Source organism: Dendrobates tinctorius, unplaced genomic scaffold (assembly GCF_039654945.1).
Source record: "Dendrobates tinctorius isolate UK_male_01 unplaced genomic scaffold, ASM3965494v1 ptg000171l, whole genome shotgun sequence".
Lineage (NCBI taxonomy): Eukaryota > Metazoa > Chordata > Amphibia > Anura > Dendrobatidae > Dendrobates > Dendrobates tinctorius.
Window position 1 is genome coordinate 9,622,645 of NW_027361838.1, and position 15,422 is coordinate 9,638,066.

Genomic DNA, 15,422 nt, shown 5'->3' on the forward strand with positions numbered 1-15,422 from the left:
TGTCTACACCATCATAGACGGCTCCAGTCAGCAGGAGGCAACGTTTCTGTCAGATGGTGACAGACTACATGTCTTGCCCTATCAGTGTTCTCCCACACAGCTCTTCCCCCGTCAAGTTTTGGGTCTCTAAGCTGGATACATGGCCAGAGCTTAGCCAGTATGCATTGGAGGTGCTGGCTTGCCCTGCTGCTAGTGTATTATCGGAACGCGTCTTTAGTGCCACAGGTGGTGTACTAACAGACCGTCACATGTGACTATCCTCCGATAACATTGACCGGCTTACATTTCTGAAAATGAACAAGGCCTGGATCTCGCAGGAATTTGCCAGTCCTCTTCCAGATTAAATAATTGGTTGGCAACAGTATCCAGGTCTCCTGTTGTGTTCATGTTCCTACCATCTGAACTGTAATCCCTGGGCGCCAACACCGCCAGTTGCTGCTCATAAGTGCCGTCTGCACAGTCAACACATGCTCCAGTGTTATTGGGGTTCAGTAACGTCAGCTGATCCCCTGCTGTGTGTCCGGCAATTTCTCCTGCTCTGTCCACATTCACACTACTACAGATATTAAACTTGCTCCAATTATACCTCTGCCTCCACTCTGTTTCTATTATTTACCCTAGGCTCCAACACCACCAGTTGCTGCTCAGAAGTGCCGTCTGCACAGTCAACACATGCTCCAGTGTTATTGGGGTTCAGTAACATCAGCTGATCCCCTGCTGTGTGTCTGGCAATTTCTCCTGCTCTGTCCACATTCACACTACTACAGATATTAAACTTGCTCCAATTAGGCCTCTGGCTACACTCTGTTTCTACTGTAATCCCTGGGCTCCAACACTGCCAGTTGCTGCTCAGAAGTGTCTTTGGCACGGGTACTCCTTCCTGCTCAGCCTGGTTCCAGCACGCCAGCTGTTTCCGGGTAGTGTCAACATCACTTTTCCTCCAATACGTTGTCCTGTCGTGTTGCGGTCGGGTTAGCCGACTTTATGGTGCCTGCAGTTTAGGTGCTTCCTATGTGTGCTGTGGGATCTGGCAATGAAGGCTGGTTCTGTAGTGCCAATAGGACAAGCTCCCCCTGTAGGACTGTGGGTTTCGGTAACTTCGGCCGTCTCGCGGCCTTGCAACTTTTTTTTTCATGTGTACCTTCTGCTGCCTATCTGAGTTCCAGTACCAATAGCTGGTTCTTTGGAAGTCAATCTTGAATATGTCCTCCTGGGGTCCAGTAACATCAGCTGGTTCCAGGCAGAATCTTTGGCTTAGGTGCCTCCTTCTGGGTATCCAAGTTCCACCAACATCTGCTGGTCTTTGGTAGTGCTTTCTGGCACAGGTACCTCTTGCTTAGTAACCGGGTTCCAGTACCATCAGCTGGTCCTCGGTAGTTCTATTTGCACTTGTACCTTCGGCTACCCATCCAGGATCCAGCACCGTCAGCTGGTTCTCAGCAGTTCCTCAGCCTTCTTGTACCTTCTGCTACATTTCCAAGTTCAAGCTTTTTGAAATGGTTTTTGGTAATCACTCTGGATCTCCCTGACGACCCTACTGACGACGACCCTGAAGACCACCCCGAAGACCAAGAAGATGACCCTGAAGAGGATGATGAAGGAGAAAGTGTGGGAGAAGTAAAAAAGATGAAGAGCATGGAAGTAGTGAAACATAAATATCTGACAAAATATAAAAAAGCTTAATATAGTCAATATCTTTGTAACTCCGAACGTCTTAAAAAAAAAATTAATTCCTGCTATTCCATTTGATTGGGCTAAACCTCTATGCCTTTAATGTCTCCTCCACCTCCCCCAATACATTCTACATTATTCTTAGTTGTTTTCCTTCATGTAGAATTAACCTACAAGGAAAGTAAGGGTTTATTTTCATTCCGATATTTGTGTCTCATTGACTTGCATTGGTTTCCGGTATCGGAATCGGCAATAACCAATATTTTTGGGGTATCGGTCTGATCCAATCCGATCCGATGTTTCCCGATATCGGAAGGTATCGCTCAACACTACTTCCTACATTTTGGGATAGGACACTGGAAATGGGAATACCCTTTTAATAGTGATGATTGAGCACTTAAATTCTCAGGTGTTCAGTACTCGAATTAGGTAGGTCAAACTCTTGGATGGGCTTGACTTGAGTATCGAGTATAATGGAAATCATTTGAAACTCAAACATTATTTGGAAGACTGGGCTGGCTGGAAAAGTAGTAAAATTGTTAGATGGATAGAAACAGTGCTCAAATAGAATGGGAAAAGCATGGAGAAGATGCTTGGATGCATATCTAACTTTCAGGTGGCTGCTGGGAACCATGTTGTCAGAGTATTATGCCAATTTTATAAACTGACAATCACACATTCAAAACCAAAGATAAAAATGGATTTTACAGGAAAAAATGTTAGGAAACATTCTTTCCTGTATATTTACTTGTGTATAGGGCAAAAAGTGCAAGGTCTCTCAAAAATTAGGAGAGGGGCTGCAATGTACCCTGAGAGTCACGTAGTGACGGGCCTCAGAAATAAATTTTTTTTCCATTTTTAAGGAGAAGGACTCCTAGATTGGTAAAGTTTATCCACTAAGTACAAGCGCTAAAAACATTTACCCCTGGAGGGTATATATATATATATATATATATATATATGAATTGCAGAGGTACGCCTCATGCACATCCTATAAAAATTATGAAGGAAGGCATCATATACACCCTGCAAAAATTAAGAGCGAGGGTTGCATGATGAACCTCTAAAAATTATGAGCGAAGGCCACCTGTTTACCTTCTAAAAATTCTGAGTGAGGACTGCATGATGATACTGTAAAGATTTGTTACAAGGGCAGCATGATAACCCTAGTGATATGGTGGAGGAAGAGGAGGACAAGAAAAAGAAGAATCCATGAACCATATACATATTTTTGGGTGTAAATGGGTGCATGGGAATACACCAGAAAAAAAAATAATAATAATGAAACTAATTTTGAAAAACAAATTAATAAATTGAAAAATTGCTTTCTTCAAAAGGGATATACATTATCTAATTAAGATGAAGTACACAATCCAGTGACTAAAATATCTCAGAATTAATTTATAAAAGCCGAAAAAACATTAATGCTAAAAATGTATCAGCACAGGAACCACATTGTTTGATTTTTAATTTTAAACATAGCCCATTGGAAAAGTTAATACATTCAGCTATACGAAACATTTGACATATTAAAACTGATAAAGACCTGCACAAAATTGGATCATTAGAACTCAGATTTTCATATCAAAGAAAACAAAATATAGGAGACATATTAGTCAACAATCGGTTACTACCTATAAATAACAATTGGTTTACTAAAGCATTGCTCCAAAGGAAACTATAAATGCGGCAAAAATCCCAGTTCTCACCTTCACATTACCAGTAAACCTCTATGTATTGGATGTTTTACTTCAAATTACGGATTTTATATCTTATAAAACTAAATTTGTGGTATATATTATAATTTGCCCATGTATGTTTTATTATATTGGAAAAATGATTAGACTTTTGAAAACTAGATTTTGAGAACATTATCGCTCAATTACTTCTGGGAAGGGTTCATTAAGACTTATAAAACATATGCAGGAAAACACAATTCTGATCCAAAGACCTTGCATTTTGTAGGTCTCGAAGTGGTTAATTATCCACCTCAAGGTGGTAATCACAACAACATGTTATGAGAACAATATGCTAGGTCCCATTGGTTTAAATAACAGATTAGATCTGTCTATTTTCCTCTAGTTGGGTTTTTTGCTTCTGTTTGAATGTAGTTACTAAATTTATGTTTATATTCTTTGCACATTATCTATTGTATATTCTTTTTCACAAAATGCTTAAAGGTAAACCCTTTAAAAAGGAAGTGACCTCATGTAATTACACACCTGGAACTGTTTAAGAGTTGTTACACGAAACGGCCATAGTCCCCTCTGTCTCTCCCCACATGCCTCTGTAACCTGGATGTCTGATTTTTTGTCCATGTCCCGTGGCTTGGAATAAAGGACTATTAGATTTTTTCAAATTACCTATAGAAGGACTGTAAGGCAATAAAACCTGCTTTTATGCCTCTAATTCAAAACTATCCCTTCTCCATCAGCTATCCCTGCACTGAATGCAGGTCACAGCAGTTTTACTAGAGAATTGACAGTATGTATCCCTTTAAAGGACTTTTGTTTTAATGGTGCAGAAGCAGTATACAAATCATGAAATAGCAATTAAACACTGCTTATATGCCTGCTCTACTTCCTAGATCAAGTATTCTTGAACTGCTTCTAGGGGAGAGTGTGCCGATTATCGCTTCACCAGGTCTTATATAAGACCCAATGACACAATGTGGCTGGAAAATCACAGTAATGCCAGTAGCCAACATGGCTATGGCAATAACAAGTATGGCAGGCAATCCCCACATTTTTATTTGTTGTGTAACAGCTACAAAACATACGTGGTTGGGACTCAACATGGTGCTCGTGCACCCATGATACCGGATTGAGTAACGAGGGTATCCAAGCTCTCTCACTGATCACTACCCTTTAAGAGTAAAAAAGGAAGAGGAGAAGTGATGATCTGGCCTCAACAGACTCCGGACCTAAACATAATCTAGTCATGTAATCCCAGACAGAAGGATTTGTGTAAGCCTGTATGCACAGAAGGTCGGTGTTTAGTTTTCCAAGATATTTGGAACACTCTTCCTGCTGATTTCCTTCAAAAACTTTGTGCAAATGTACTAGAAAACAGTGTATTTATATATAATAAACTCATCGATCTATGAAATTTATATATCTTTTTGTTGTTTATGTTGCCATAACTGTTTCCAAGTTGCTACTGTACCAGTTTCCAAATTTCAGTGTCATAGTTTTATCATAAAACTAATCACACTACACAATCTCAGCGTGTTTGATTGCATGTATTTGATGACAAGCTTAAAATAACGGACTGGATATATTTTCTTGTTGCAATACTAATGAGCAAAAGCATTTTAAAGACTAATATATTCTTGAAAATTGAGTAGGTGTGAAACATCCCCAACAATTTATCAAATAACTCAAGGCAATGACTATGACACTGGTCAACACACAATGTTTGTTACCATAGCAACAAGCATAGCAAATTTACTATATCTGTATCAATATAGTCCCAGGGGACTAATGTTGATAGCAAGAATTGTTTTTTTCCTCTTCCCATATATTATTTCAATGTTTTATTGCAATTCCCTACAGATATGTAAGTGACAATAGGATCAGTATTTCAAGGCTCATTTCTTTATCACTGCAAGTTTCTCTTATTCAGGCAAGGAAAACAATGCAAATGTAATACATTTTTGTACTTGAAGGTATCAGGTGATTAATAGAGTAATGCTCTGATGCTCATTATTCAACGTGAGTAAATTTTTTGCCAAAATTATTTTGTGAATTTTAACACACCATAGTTTTACACAAAGCACGTTAAAATGAATGAATAAATCTCTAAAAGTTTACGGAGGATATTTTTAGAGTTTAATATGCCAGTGAAATGTATGCTATAGATATAGTATATCTTGACTTCAGCAAAGCATTTGACAGAGTATCTCACACAATCCTTATTGAAAAAATGGCTAAGTGTGGAATGGACAAGGCAACTGTTAGGTGGATTCATAACTGGCTTAGTGATTGGACCCAAAGAGTGGTCTTAAATGGCTGCACATCCAGTTGGAAGAATGTATCAAGTGGGGTACCACAGGGCTCTGTCCTGGGCCCTGTATTGTTCAACATCTTTATCAGCGATTTAGATGAAGGAATTGAGGGTAAACTGATTAAATTTGCTGATGAAACAAAGCTAGGAGGGATAGCTAATACTAGAGGAGAGAGGATTCAAAAAGATTTAAATAAACTGGAGCAGTGGGCAACAACTAACAGAATGGTTTTTAACAGGGAAAAATGTAAAGTACTACATCTGGACAATAAAAATGAAAAAAGCATTTACAAAATGGGAGGAATAGGGCTAAGCAACAGCACATGTGAAAAAGACTTGGGTATACTTATATGAGTCATCAGTGTGATGCAGCAGCAAAGAAGGCTAATAAAATTCTACGATGTATTAACAGAAGCATACAGTCTAGATCGCGTGAAGTCATTATTGCCCTCTACTGCTCTTTAGTCAGACCTCATCTGGAATACTGTGTCCAGTTTTGGGCACCACATTTTTAAAAAGACATCAACAAACTGGAGCAAGTTCAGAAAAGAGCGACCAGAATGGTGACCGGTCTGTAAACCCTGTTTTATGAGGAAAGGTTACAGAATTTGGGAATGTTTAGCTTGAAGAATAGAAGACTGAGAGGAGACATAATAGCTGTCTACAAATATCTCAAGGGCTGTCACATTGTAGAAGGATCATCTTTATTCTCATTTGCACAAGGAATGACTAGAAGCAATGGGATGAAACAGAATGGGAGGAGACACAGATTAGACATTAGAAAAAACTTTTTGACAGTTAGAGCGATCAATGAGTGGAACAGGCTGCCACAAGAGGTGGTGAGTTCTCCTTCAATAGAAGTCTTCAAACAGAGGCTGGACAGACATCTGTCTGGGATGATTTAGCAAATCCTAATTGAGCAGGGGGTTGGATCAGATGGCCCCTTCCAACTCTACAATTCTAAGAACTGCTTTACAATGTGTTAGGAGTTGAGCTCCCACCGCTGCACAGGGGGAATCCCAAGCCATGTGCTCTGTGGTCTCCCATTCTTCTTCAGCCACAGAGGTTCCTGCTCAGCAGAGACATCGCTCCAAGCATCTTGCTCAGGCTAATGCTATGCGTCTGGTTGCTGCTGATGCCCCAGGTTCAGCTAAAGCATTCAGCATTAGTCAGCGGCAAGCAGACACTCCAGGGACTAAGTCCAGCTTTTCTCCATCTGAGCATGCCCATGAGATGACCGCTCATTGGTGGTCGGAGGTCACATGTCCTGATCCTCAAGTAGCTCAGATTGAGCCATCAGCAAGGTCCTGGAAGGCTGCGGTTATAAAAGGATCACACGGCCGCACAGAGTGAGAGTTGTATGCACGTATGAATGTCTCTGGTGAATGACTCATTATGAAACCCTACCCTTGGTACACATGTGTTGTTCAGTCTTGCCAGTTAGTGTCTAGGTTGTTAGTGCAGGTAGGAGGCAGAGTCAGGGACTAGCTTCAGCACCAAGTAGTGGCTTTGCCTGTGCGCCACTGTGCACTTGGTCTGCACTCCACAGTAGCCAGGGTCTATTAGTGGCATTCACAGGTGTGACGCCGAGCACTTAGTGGGTCTAGAGAGGCTTTTACCCCGAGTCCTTGGGGCAGAGTCTTGTGACCGTACACTAGCGCTGACTCAGCTGTGCTCTATGACAGTCAACAGGGTACGACATCTGTGTTCAGCGGTTCCGTGGCTCTGTGAAGCAACAGAGCCCATTGCTACTACACACTAGGTGGCATTTAACCCATGTGTGTTCAGTGCCATATGGCCATTTTGTGTCCGCCATTACCGAGCAGTAGAGTTGAGCGAAACGAGTCGAAAAAATTCAAAATTCGCCGACTTTTGGCAAAGTCGGGTTTCATGAAACGAAACCCGACCCTAGGATGAGGTCGGCCACGAGGTCGGCGACTTACGCGCCAAAGTCGCGTTTCAAAAGTTTGTTTTGCGCTCTTTTTCAGCCAATCAGGATCCACGGACACTGTGGGCAACGTGATGACATAGGCACGGGTCACCACCATCTTTCAGAACGGCATGCAAGTGATTCTCTTGCTTTGGTGGGCGTCACAGGGGGTATAAAAGGGCGTGCACGCCGACCGCCATCTTACTTCTGCCGATCTTAGTATAGGGAGAGGTTGCTGCTGATTCTGTAGGGAGAGCGTTAGGCAGGGAAGAAGACAAAAAAACTGCTTCTGCTGCTAGCGATTTGGCCTGCACAACACACTAGTCACTGTGTGTGCAGTGCAAGGGGAGGCTATATAGTGGTGTACCAGTGGTGTTGGTTGTTGGGCTGCCTTCTAAGGCTTCCTGACATTCCTGCATTGCTGTTTACCCACTGCTCCGCAAACTGCTTTTTTAGAAGCAATCCAATCTCCCTTATCCTCTAGTCACTTTTGTCACAGCTGTGCCATGGAGCCTGTCACATAGCGCTCAGATATTCATTGGGCCTCACACAATCCAAACGTGTCCAGTGTCCAAAAGTGTGTGCAGAGATTCAAAATCTCCCTTATCCTCTAGTCACTTTGGTCACAGCTGTGCCATCGAGCCTGTCACATAGCGCTCAGATATCAGTGGGCCTCACACAATCCAAAAGTGTCCATCCAGTGTCCAAAAGTGTGTGCAGAGATTCAAAATCTCCCTTATCCTCTAGTCACTTTTGTCACAGCTGTGCCATCGAGCCTGTCACATAGCGCTCAGATATTCATTGGGCCTCACACAATCCAAAAGTGTCCAGTGTCCAAAAGTGTGTGCAGAGATTCAAAATCTCCCTTATCCTCTAGTCACTTTTGTCACAGCTGTGCCATCGAGCCTGTCACATAGCGCTCAGATATTCATTGGGCCTCACACAATCCAAAAGTGTCCAGTGTCCAAAAGTGTGTGCAGAGATTCAAAATCTCCCTTATCCTCTAGTCACTTTTGTCACAGCTGTGCCATGGAGCCTGTCACATAGCGCTCAGATATTCATTGGGCCTCACACAATCCAAAAGTGTCCAGTGTCCAAAAGTGTGTGCAGAGATTCAAAATCTCCCTTATCCTCTAGTCACTTTTGTCACAGCTGTGCCATCGAGCCTGTCACATAGCGCTCAGATATTCATTGGGCCTCACGCAATCCAAAAGTGTCCATCCAGTGTCCAAAAGTGTGTGCAGAGATTCAAAATCTCCCTTATCCTCTAGTCACTTTGGTCACAGCTGTGCCATCGAGCCTGTCACATAGCGCTCAGATATTCATTGGGCCTCACACAATCCAAAAGTGTCCAGTGTCCAAAAGTGTGTGCAGAGATTCAAAATCTCCCTTATCCTCTAGTCACTTTTGTCACAGCTGTGCCATCGAGCCTGTCACATAGCGCTCAGATATTCATTGGGCCTCACACAATCCAAAAGTGTCCAGTGTCCAAAAGTGTGTGCAGAGATTCAAAATCTCGCTTATCCTCTAGTCACTTTTGTCACAGCTGTGCCATCGAGCCTGTCACATAGCGCTCAGATATCAGTGGGCCTCACACAATCCAAAAGTGTCCATCCAGTGTCCAAAAGTGTGTGCAGAGATTCAAAATCTCCCTTATCCTCTAGTCACTTTGGTCACAGCTGTGCCATCGAGCCTGTCACATAGCGCTCAGATATTCATTGGGCCTCACACAATCCAAAAGTGTCCAGTGTCCAAAAGTGTGTGCAGAGATTCAAAATCTCCCTTATCCTCTAGTCACTTTTGTCACAGCTGTGCCATCGAGCCTGTCACATAGCGCTCAGATATTCATTGGGCCTCACACAATCCAAAAGTGTCCAGTGTCCAAAAGTGTGTGCAGAGATTCAAAATCTCCCTTATCCTCTAGTCACTTTGGTCACAGCTGTGCCACCGAGCCTGTCACATAGCGCTCAGATATCAGTGGGCCTCACACAATCCAAAAGTGTCCATCCAGTGTCCAAAAGTGTGTGCAGAGATTCAAAATCTCCCTTATCCTCTAGTCACTTTTGTCACAGCTGTGCCATCGAGCCTGTCACATAGCGCTCAGATATTCATTGGGCCTCACACAATCCAAAAGTGTCCAGTGTCCAAAAGTGTGTGCAGAGATTCAAAATCTCCCTTATCCTCTAGTCACTTTTGTCACAGCTGTGCCATCGAGCCTGTCACATAGCGCTCAGATATTCATTGGGCCTCACATAATCCAAAAGTGTCCAGTGTCCAAAAGTGTGTGCAGAGATTCATAATCTCCCTTATCCTCTAGTCACTTTTGTCACAGCTGTGCCATCGAGCCTGTCACATAGCGCTCAGATATTCATTGGGCCTCACACAATCCAAAAGTGTCCAGTGTCCAAAAGTGTGTGCAGAGATTCAAAATCTCCCTTATCCTCTAGTCACTTTTGTCACAGCTGTGCCATGGAGCCTGTCACATAGCGCTCAGATATTCATTGGGCCTCACACAATCCAAAAGTGTCCAGTGTCCAAAAGTGTGTGCAGAGATTCAAAATCTCCCTTATCCTCTAGTCACTTTGGTCACAGCTGTGCCATCGAGCCTGTCACATAGCGCTCAGATATCAGTGGGCCTCACACAATCCAAAAGTGTCCATCCAGTGTCCAAAAGTGTGTGCAGAGATTCAAAATCTCCCTTATCCTCTAGTCACTTTTGTCACAGCTGTGCCATCGAGCCTGTCACATAGCGCTCAGATATTCATTGGGCCTCACACAATCCAAAAGTGTCCAGTGTCCAAAAGTGTGTGCAGAGATTCAAAATCTCCCTTATCCTCTAGTCACTTTTGTCACAGCTGTGCCATCGAGCCTGTCACATAGCGCTCAGATATTCATTGGGCCTCACACAATCCAAAAGTGTCCAGTGTCCAAAAGTGTGTGCAGAGATTCATAATCTCCCTTATCCTCTAGTCACTTTTGTCACAGCTGTGCCATCGAGCCTGTCACATAGCGCTCAGATATTCATTGGGCCTCACACAATCCAAAAGTGTCCAGTGTCCAAAAGTGTGTGCAGAGATTCAAAATCTCCCTTATCCTCTAGTCACTTTTGTCACAGCTGTGCCATCGAGCCTGTCACATAGCGCTCAGATATTCATTGGGCCTCACACAATCCAAAAGTGTCCAGTGTCCAAAAGTGTGTGCAGAGATTCATAATCTCCCTTATCCTCTAGTCACTTTTGTCACAGCTGTGCCATCGAGCCTGTCACATAGCGCTCAGATATTCATTGGGCCTCACACAATCCAAAAGTGTCCAGTGTCCAAAAGTGTGTGCAGAGATTCAAAATCTCCCTTATCCTCTAGTCACTTTTGTCACAGCTGTGCCATGGAGCCTGTCACATAGCGCTCAGATATTCATTGGGCCTCACACAATCCAAAAGTGTCCAGTGTCCAAAAGTGTGTGCAGAGATTCAAAATCTCCCTTATCCTCTAGTCACTTTGGTCACAGCTGTGCCATCGAGCCTGTCACATAGCGCTCAGATATCAGTGGGCCTCACACAATCCAAAAGTGTCCATCCAGTGTCCAAAAGTGTGTGCAGAGATTCAAAATCTCCCTTATCCTCTAGTCACTTTTGTCACAGCTGTGCCATCGAGCCTGTCACATAGCGCTCAGATATTCATTGGGCCTCACACAATCCAAAAGTGTCCAGTGTCCAAAAGTGTGTGCAGAGATTCAAAATCTCCCTTATCCTCTAGTCACTTTTGTCACAGCTGTGCCATCGAGCCTGTCACATAGCGCTCAGATATTCATTGGGCCTCACACAATCCAAAAGTGTCCAGTGTCCAAAAGTGTGTGCAGAGATTCAAAATCTCCCTTATCCTCTAGTCACTTTTGTCACAGCTGTGCCATCGAGCCTGTCACATAGCGCTCAGATATTCATTGGGCCTCACACAATCCAAAAGTGTCCAGTGTCCAAAAGTGTGTGCAGAGATTCAAAATCTCCCTTATCCTCTAGTCACTTTTGTCACAGCTGTGCCATCGAGCCTGTCACATAGCGCTCAGATATCAGTGGGCCTCACACAATCCAAAAGTGTCCATCCAGTGTCCAAAAGTGTGTGCAGAGATTCAAAATCTCCCTTATCCTCTAGTCACTTTGGTCACAGCTGTGCCATCGAGCCTGTCACATAGCGCTCAGATATTCATTGGGCCTCACACAATCCAAAAGTGTCCAGTGTCCAAAAGTGTGTGCAGAGATTCAAAATCTCCCTTATCCTCTAGTCACTTTTGTCACAGCTGTGCCATCGAGCCTGTCACATAGCGCTCAGATATTCATTGGGCCTCACACAATCCAAAAGTGTCCAGTGTCCAAAAGTGTGTGCAGAGATTCAAAATCTCCCTTATCCTCTAGTCACTTTGGTCACAGCTGTGCCATCGAGCCTGTCACATAGCGCTCAGATATCAGTGGGCCTCACACAATCCAAAAGTGTCCAGTGTCCACAAGTGTCTGCAGAAATTCAAAATCTCCCCTGTCCTATAGACACCTTGTACCTTGTTTTACATTACTATATAGTTTGTTGGATTTTGTCTACATTTCTACCAAAAATGAGGAAGGCTGGTGGAAGAGGCCGTGGAATTGGGCGGGGGTTGGCAGCTGGTAATGATGGTGTTGGTGGTGGATCTGATGGTAGTGGCAAGAGCAAAATAGGACCGAATGCAGGAGGTGCTGACCCTGCGTCATCGTCTGGCTACATAAGGCCTCGAACGCTTAGTTTTCTAGGAGTTGGCAAACCGCTTTTAAAGCCAGAGCATCAGGAAAAAGTTTTGTCTTACATTGCTGACTCAGCCTCCAGCTCTATCGCCTCCTCTTCTTCAGTTGTAAAAAGTAAAAGCACTGAGTCGTCATTGGAGGCTCATGTTCATGAACCACACCTTTCCTTGTGTCCTTCACCCCAACCAAGATTGAAGGATGACACAGGCCATACTACTGATTACTCCATGGAGCTGTTTTCACATACCATGCCTGGATTATCAAGTGAAATGGTGAATTACCCAGGCCAAGATGAATCTGACATGGAGTGCACTGATGCACAGCCGCTGATGGATGATTCTGCTGGTACATTCACTCAGAGCACTACATTGTCCTCGCAGTGTACAGAGCCAGATTCTGACCCTGATGAGACTCAGGTGCCCCTTCCCGCACACTATACCACCATACACGGTGACACAGAGGAAGGTGCACATGACATAGAAGAGGAGGTGATGGATGACCCAGTTGTTGACCCAGATTGGCATCCATTGGGGGAAGAGGGTGCTGCTTCCAATAGCTCAGATGAGGAGCATCCACAGCAGACATCGACATCGCAACAGCTGTTATCTGGCAGGCCCGGAGCACTCCAAAGACAGGTTCCAAACATCAAAAGAGTTGCTGGACAGCTTGTCCAGAGGGTCAAAAGATCACAGCGTGCTAGGCTGCAAAATGTCTGCCAAAGTAGGAAGAGTGCAGTGTGGCACTTTTTTGAACAAAATCCTCATGATCAGGCCAAGGTTATCTGTAAGAAGTGCGCAAAGACCTTTAGCCGAGGGAAAAATCTGAAAAATTTGAATACCAGTTGCATGCTTAGACATTTAACCAGCATGCACTTGCAAGCGTGGACACAACACCAAACCTCAAGTGCCACATGTGCAACTGATCACAATGAAGGTAGTCAGCAACGCTACATTGTTTCCCCCACTGTAAGCCCACCGGTTAGCACAGCAGCAAATGTTGCGGTGTCGTTGCAAGACCACAGCAGTCAGGGAATCCCACTGTTATATCAACGAAAGACTGATTCTAGGCCATCAGAAAGAACACCAACTCCATCACCATCATCAACCCTCTCTCAGTCCGCCCTGTCCACCGCTACTTCCACCATATGCAGCTCTCAAGTCCAGCTCACCCTCCCAGACACTATGAGTAGGTCAAGAAAGTACTCAGTCTCTCATCCGCGTACACTGGGTTTGAACGCCCACATTGCCAAACTAATCTCGTTTGAGATGATGCCCTTTCGGTTGGTGGAAAGCACAGCTTTCCGCGAACTCATGGCCTATGCAGTACCACGCTATGACCTACCCAGTCGCCACTTCTTCTCTCGCAAAGCCCTCCACCATCATGTGAAAGACCGCATTGTCCATGCCCTCAAGCAGTCAGTGAGCGGAAAGGTGCACCTCACAACTGATGCATGGTCCAGTCGGCATGGCCAGGGCCGTTACGTGTCCATCACTGCTCACTGGGTTAATGTGGTGGATGCAGGGTCCACAGGGGACAGCGGTGGTGGGACAGTGCTGCCTAGCCCACGGTATAGGAAACAGTTGGCTGTAGGTGTTCGACCCTCCTCCTCCTCCTCCTCCTCCAGAAGCGAAAGCTCGTCCACAGAGCGCAGTCGTACGAGCACTCCATCTGCAGCTGCCACTGTTGCACACGATGTGTCCCCCTATCGAGCAGTTAGTGGAAAGCGTCAGCAGGCTGTGTTGCAGATGATGTGTTTGGGCGACAGACACACCGTCGAGGTGCTGGCCGAGTACTTGAAGCGACAAACTGAGTCATGGCTGGGCAGTGTAGATCTTGAGGCAGGCAAGGTAGTTAGTGATAACGGCCGTAATTTTGTGGCAGCCATAGCCCTTTCAAAACTCAGCCACATACCTTGCTTGGCTCACACCTTGAACCTAGTGATGCAGTGCTTCCTCAAAAATTATCCGGAGTTAACAGCCCTGCTCCAGAAGTTGCGAAGACTGTGCGCGCACATCCGCCGGTCGCCTGTACACTCCGTTCGTATGCAGAAGCTGCAGCGATTGCTCCACCTTCCCAACCACCGCCTCATTATCGACATTGCAACAAGGTGGAACTCCACCCTGCACATGGTGGAGCGGCTGTGCGAGCAGAGGCAGGCCATAATGCATTTGTGGGAGGATACACGGCCAGGCACTTTGAGAGCAGACATGGAGTTGACGGGTTTGCAGTGGTCGAAGCTGAAAGACCTTTGTAAAGTCCTTCAGTGTTTTGAGGAATGCACACGGCTGGTAAGCGCAGACGACGCCATCCTAAGCATGAGCATCCCACTTATGCGTCTGCTCATGCAAACTTTGACGCACCTTAAGGAGCAGGCGTCTGCAGCCAATGTTGATGAGGAGGAAGAGGAGGAGGGAATCCTTGATGACATTCAGCCATTGTCTGCTCAGGGACCTCTCCTGGACGAGGTGGAGGAAGAAGAGGAGGAGGAGAATGATGATGGGGATGATTACTTAGGGGAGGAGGATGCATCTCGTGGGGCAAGTGAAAATGTTGGCGTGGCAAGGTCTGGTACAGGGTTTGTGCGTGACTGGAGGGATGTGGATTTGCCAGAAAGTGCTCCTCCACCCAGCACTCGCAGTGCATCATTGACACCGGGAACATTGGCCCATATTTCAGATTATGCCTTGCCGATCCTAAAAAGGGACCCCCGCATTGCCAAAATGATGAACGATGACGACTACTGGTTGGCCAGCATCCTGGATCCACGCTATAAAGGCAAATTACAAAACATCATGCCACAGGAGAACCTTGACCTAATATTGGCTAATAAACAAGCAACTCTGGTAAATCGGTTGCTTGAGGCATTCCCAGCACACAGCAGCGGTGATGGTTCTCACACGAGCCGTACGGGCCAGGGGCAGCTTGGCAGAGGTGTTCGTGGTGCACACAGCAGAAGTGGCGTTGGAGACAGGGGTTTCATGACAATGTTGTGGACTGATTTTTCAAATACCGCTCACACAACTGGTAATACTGCATCGATGGAAAGTGAC